We start from the raw sequence: 5,898 nt of genomic DNA, 5'->3' as shown, positions 1-5,898 counted from the left end.
CAATACCAAATTTAAAAGAGTACTACAAAACCATTATAATCAAAACAGCTTGGTACTGGCACAAGAACAGACCTCAGGACCAATGGAATAGAATTGAAAACCCAGAAATAAACCCACAGACCTATAGTCAGCTAATATTTGATAAGGGAGCTAAAAAATAGAATGGAAGAAAGACATCCTCTACAGTAAATGGTGCTGGCAAAATTGGTTAATTACTTGTAGAAAATAAAAAATAGATCCATATATGTCATCCTGTACCAGAATCAAATCCAAATGGATCAAGGACCTCGGAGTCAAAGCAGACACTCTGAAATCATTACAGGTCTGAACTCATTATTAGATCTCCTTGGCATAGGCCGAAAGTTTCTTAAAAGAGACGCAGAAACACAATAAATGAAAGAAAATTTTGAAAAATGGGATTGCATGAAATTGCAGAGTTTCTGCATGGCAAAGGATATAGCTTGCAAGATCATATAAAGCCTAATTACTGGGATAAGATATTCACTAGCCATACAATGGACAAGGTTCTCATATATAAACTATACCTGGAACTCAAAACATTGAATCCCCCAACAACAAATCCTCAAAGAAACAACTGCCCAATAAATAAGTGGGCGACATTGCAACAATGAGATATACAAGTCGTTATGTCGAAAACGAACTTTACAACTTTCATGGGGGAGGCAATGAGGATTGGGGGGGTGGGAAGAAAATGGGAAAGGACGGGAAGGGGAAACAAAGGAGGAGGCTAAAATGCTTTATAGGAAATGTACTCATTATCTTGCCCATGTAATTGTAACTCCTCTGTACAGTATTTTCAAAATAAAAAAAAATAAGTGGGCTAAAGACTTACAGAGAAAATTCTGTGAAGAGAAAAGAAGGATTGCCAATAGACACATGAAGAAATGCCGGACCTCCCCAAATGCAAATCAAAACAACATGGAGATACCATGGCCATAGACAAGAACAATAATAACAGATGCTGGAGTGGATGTGGCCAGAAGGGTACCTTACTTCATTGTTATTGGGAGTGTAAACTTGTTCAACCACTTTGGAAAGTTGTATGGAGCATCCTCAAAAAACTCCTAGAGCTCTCCTATGACCCAGCAATCCCACTTTGGGGCATTTACCCAAATGATCACAAACAAGACCATACTAAATCTTCCATCACAACCATGTTTATTGCAGTATTATTTACCATAGCTACGATATGGAACCAACCCAGATGCCCTTGAGTAGATGAATGGATCAAGAAAATGTGGAATATATAAACAAAGGAATTATTTGCCTCCATCAGAAACAATAACAATGCTCCATTTGTTAGGAAATGGAAAGACTTAGAAAAAATTATATTAAGTGAAGTAATCCAGCCCCAAAGAAACATAGGTCCCATGTTTTCCCTTGTTCAAGTACCACTTCTTGTGAGCACACACCCACTCTATGCGTGAGGGTACTTTCTCCATGTTAAGCCATAGGGTAGTACTCACTATCTGAAGGGGAAAGTTCCACAGTATAACCCTATGCCCACATTAAAGGGTGTATAATTTAAAGTATTTTGAGACAAACAGTGATACGAGAATTGAAATGCTCTTTAGGGACATTTTCTTGGAGCTCATTAGTTTACCCAGGAGAAATATAAATATCCATAAATTTTGGAGCTAATTAGTAAATATACGAATTAACACTAGATCCTAGATGTTGTGTTATTACAAGTCATCATTGTATTATTTTTACATCAGAATCCTTCATTACTTGCCAATGTGTAAGAGAAAATGAAAGAAAGGCATTAAAGCAAAATGCCTTATCTTTTTAGGAATGTAATCCTAGTGGTGAGGGTAATGTCTGAACTCTTCCATTGAATAAAAGCTTGAAGTTTATAAGAGCACTTCCTACACATAAGAATTTGTGGCAGGTTGATTGACAGGGTTATTTCATCATGGAGATATCTCCAAAACACTGTTCTTATTTAAATTGTCTATATCTTTTTAGTTTTCAAATCCAAATAGCATATTTCCTTCAATATCTCTGTAACAGTTTTGACCTATTCTTCCTGCAAATTCTTTCCTTTCTTTACTTCTGTAAATCTGTGTTTATTACTTTCTTGTTTCCTTATTTATCTCATTCTTCCAATCTTGTCCACACTGGTAAACACATTGTTCAAAATTGTGTCAGGACTTTCCTTTTCTCTTCCCTTTAATAATGCCCCCGATTTTATTATTCTTTTTCATATTCATGGTCATGGATATTTTGATAATGTCTAAACAAACCTATCTTTGCATGTGTTTAATATAAACTTAGGAACTATCAGAGTTTTTTTCCCCTAAATCCATCATTTCCACCTGCAATCCCTATCACCAAGAATATCTCTAACACAGTTGCCTGGCCAGAGATGTAGAACCCTTTAGATTTCTTCTTACCCTTCTGCTCCCACCCATTAGATAAGATGAATGATCAAGATTTTCTGAGTTTCTGCCACTAATATGATTTCTATGTACTCCTTATTATGCCCCTGACATCAGCCTGATTCATGTAATCATCACTGGTCACCTAGACATAAACAACCTTTTACAAAGTATGTTTTTCCCCATAGACATTTCATATTGGTCCTTTCCATCACCAAATTACTTCTGCTTGTAAGTACACAGAGTGAAGAGCTCAGACATAAATTCTATTATCATTATTTACTCATTACATTGACTACTGGCCTTACATTTCTCATCTGTAAATGGATGTAATCTACCAGAAGTATTCAAAAATATATTTGTTTACTTCTAGAGCAAAAAAAAAAAAGAAAAGTGAAGAGTCCTTACGTTTTCCATCTAGCTTACAAATAAGGAAAGAGTCAAATTCAGTTTATTGGTATAAAGTCACAAATTGTTTCATGCAGAAATAAAAATAAATTTTCCTCCTGGCTCTAAGGACCGTGTCTTTTTAAGGTAACTCCAGATATGTAAGTGGCATTATGTAAATTGTGTCATGTGTTCACAGCTATATTGAAGAATATGCAATTGGAAAACATTGGTTAATGAATAATGTCTTTATGTGAATGGTATTTGAACTAATCACACGAAGTTGAAAAGTACATCTTAGTCCATCAAAATTTTTCTTATTGCTTTATTTGTTGGCAAGTGTGCTTAATAAATTTATACATAGATATTCTCCAGTTAACTGGGTGGAAACTAAAACTGATCATGGATTTCTGCCTAATTAGTGAAGCATGCTTGAGGCATGTGTTGTTAACTTCTAGGGATATATAACTAAGCCAATAGCTATGTGGGTAGTGAAAGGCTTTCTCCTAAATTCCCAAGGCTAGAACAAACAAGATCATTTCTAACAGAAAGCATTCAGCTTATTATATTTTATCTATGTGGGATAATCAACATGTGCAAATAAACGATTTTATTTATAAGAAAACAATAATACCAAGAAAAGTGAGTATATTTAGAGAGACTGAAAAAATAACATAAGGGTTTTTAGTCTTTCACCTGTTAATGTGATTGTATTTCTTGATATTGAAACTCTCCTCTTGTTATTCTTATTGTATTAATCCATTGCTTTTAGTACTATGTATTCAATGTGGGAAATCTGGCTTAAAAGATGTCTAAAAATTTTTCCTTTTCAATCACAACTTTGTCATTATCAGGCTACACTGTGGTCATCATCATCTTCATCAAAATTATTATTAGAATCATAAGTGCTAACTATTGAACGTATGATTCCTGTCTATGATTTTGAATTACTTATATTTTGATTCATAATTTTAATGTTACCACTGTGCATGCATCCATGTTAAAATATTGAATAAATTAAGAAACAAACAAAAAAAACTAAGCCATATCAGGTAGCTTGACTATGTGCTTATAACAAATTATTGAATATATTTTTGAGGCATTGCAAATTCCTAACCAGTATGAATTATCTTCCTCTCTCTCTGTCATTACACACAAATATTTAAGAGTTTGAACAGAATTTTTTCAAGTAATATTCTACAAACGTTACTACAATATCATGTGTATATCTAAAATTCCCTTGAAATTAATAAACTCTACTTTCTATTGAAATATTAGTTATTTTACACTAGGAAACTTTTGGAAAAATAGACTGCCTATCTTTGAAATGAAAAATAGTTGAATAAAAGTTTCAGAGGGAGTTCCAGGATGATGGCGGAGGAGAAGCTGGAGGCTAAACAAGCTCTCACATAGAAAGCAGGTTTTCTGTTCCAGTGAACAGTTCTAAGCCAGAGAATCACACCAAGTGTGCCATCACAGGACAGAGTTAGGCCAGAGCGGGAAAATCCAGACAAGGAGACAGATCTGAGCACTTGCCAGCTGCCGCAGCTGCGGTAGAATCTGTGGCGGCAGTGGAGGCAACTGAAGCCGCCATACCTGCAACACAGAAAGTCCGGGACGAAGGCACCAGAGGCAGAGGCAGCAGGTGAGCGGATTCTATTCAACACCAGCAAGAACTGACAAGGAGCAGATATCTTCATCCTGCAGTTGGCAGACCAGAGACGATAAAGGAACCAAGATTCTGGCATGAGTAGAAGTTTAACATCCTCACTACTTCTCAGGGATCAGAGGAGGGAAGGCCACCCCTCCCTTCCCCACTACCAGAGATCTCCATCTTTGATACTGACAAAGGCCTGGCTGAGCAACTAGCTCCAACTCAGGCATTGGAAGAAAACAAGAGTAATTTAGCAGGTCACAGGAACCTAACCTGACCTGTTAGGCTCAGCTCCACCCAGGGAAAAGTCACCCAGCACAGGCCGCAAGCCCCAGGAGTGGATTTCTTCACTGGGTACACAGAGAGAGAGGCTGCTCCTCCCTACAGCAGCCTTGAAAATCAATTGAAATACACTAAATATAAACCCTGAAAAAGGCTCCAGGCTGGGCTCTGTGATGACTCAGAAGCTAGCCCCTCAGGGAAAAGCTACTGTTTGCTGAAAGGCCTCAACTCTACCCAGAACATTGCCTCATCACAGCATCTCTAACCTAGAAGAAACAGCCATCTCCCTCTTTTGTGATACTCAAAGCAGATCTCCCGCCCATTGAACTAGCCTGGGAGGAGGATCAAAAAATCCTGGGTAAGCAGAGCATTTTTTTCCCTGCTCATATTAACCGACTTAGGAAACCAACCAAGCCACAGCAAAATCAAACACCACAAGCAGACCAGAGTCTCCAACTAGAGACAGGTTAAGGACACAAGGGAGATACAGGATCTTCCCATTCCCCAGAAAAAATTCAAAGGAATTTCTTGTACCTTTTATCAAAAATTTTTTTCTAAAACTTAAAATAAAATTAATATTGAGCTTTTAAAAAGTTGTTTTCTATTAACTTTTTTTCTTCCTCTTATACTTTTTATTTTAAGGGTATAAGTGTGTGCTTTTTTTTTCTCTCTTTTCTTTTTTTTCTTTTGTTTCTTTTTTTTCTTTTTTGTTTAGAGCTACTGACCTTTTGATCCTTTTTTCTTTCCTTTTCATTCTTTTCACCTTTTCTTCTCTTTTGTTCCTCTTTGCATGACTTAATTGTTCTTCTGCTCATCCTCATATATACCCGTAGTCAATTATTAGATCTTATTCTACATTGTGTACACACTTAATCCAGAAAGGTATTACTCAATTCAAAACCATTTAGACTTAAATTCATTAATAGTAGTACTGCCTCTTTATATCTATATAATATTTTAAGCATTTTTTAAGTTTTCCACATCTCCTTTTTATCCGTACCCTTATCTTATCCTATCCACATTCTTCTGTGATTACGTTTTTAATTTTGCATAATTTTTAAGTTTTTTAAGTGTTTCACTTTTTAATTTTTAATATTTGTTTTTCTATTTTTTCTTGTCTCTTTTTATATCGTTCTCTTCTTTTATTTTCTCTCTTTCTACTATCAATCTATC

Source organism: Dipodomys merriami, unplaced genomic scaffold, assembly GCF_024711535.1.
Source record: "Dipodomys merriami isolate MVZ:Mamm:240054 unplaced genomic scaffold, mDipMer1.0.p SCAF_1222, whole genome shotgun sequence".
Taxonomy (NCBI): domain Eukaryota; kingdom Metazoa; phylum Chordata; class Mammalia; order Rodentia; family Heteromyidae; genus Dipodomys; species Dipodomys merriami.
Note: the sequence above shows the minus strand (reverse complement) of the source record.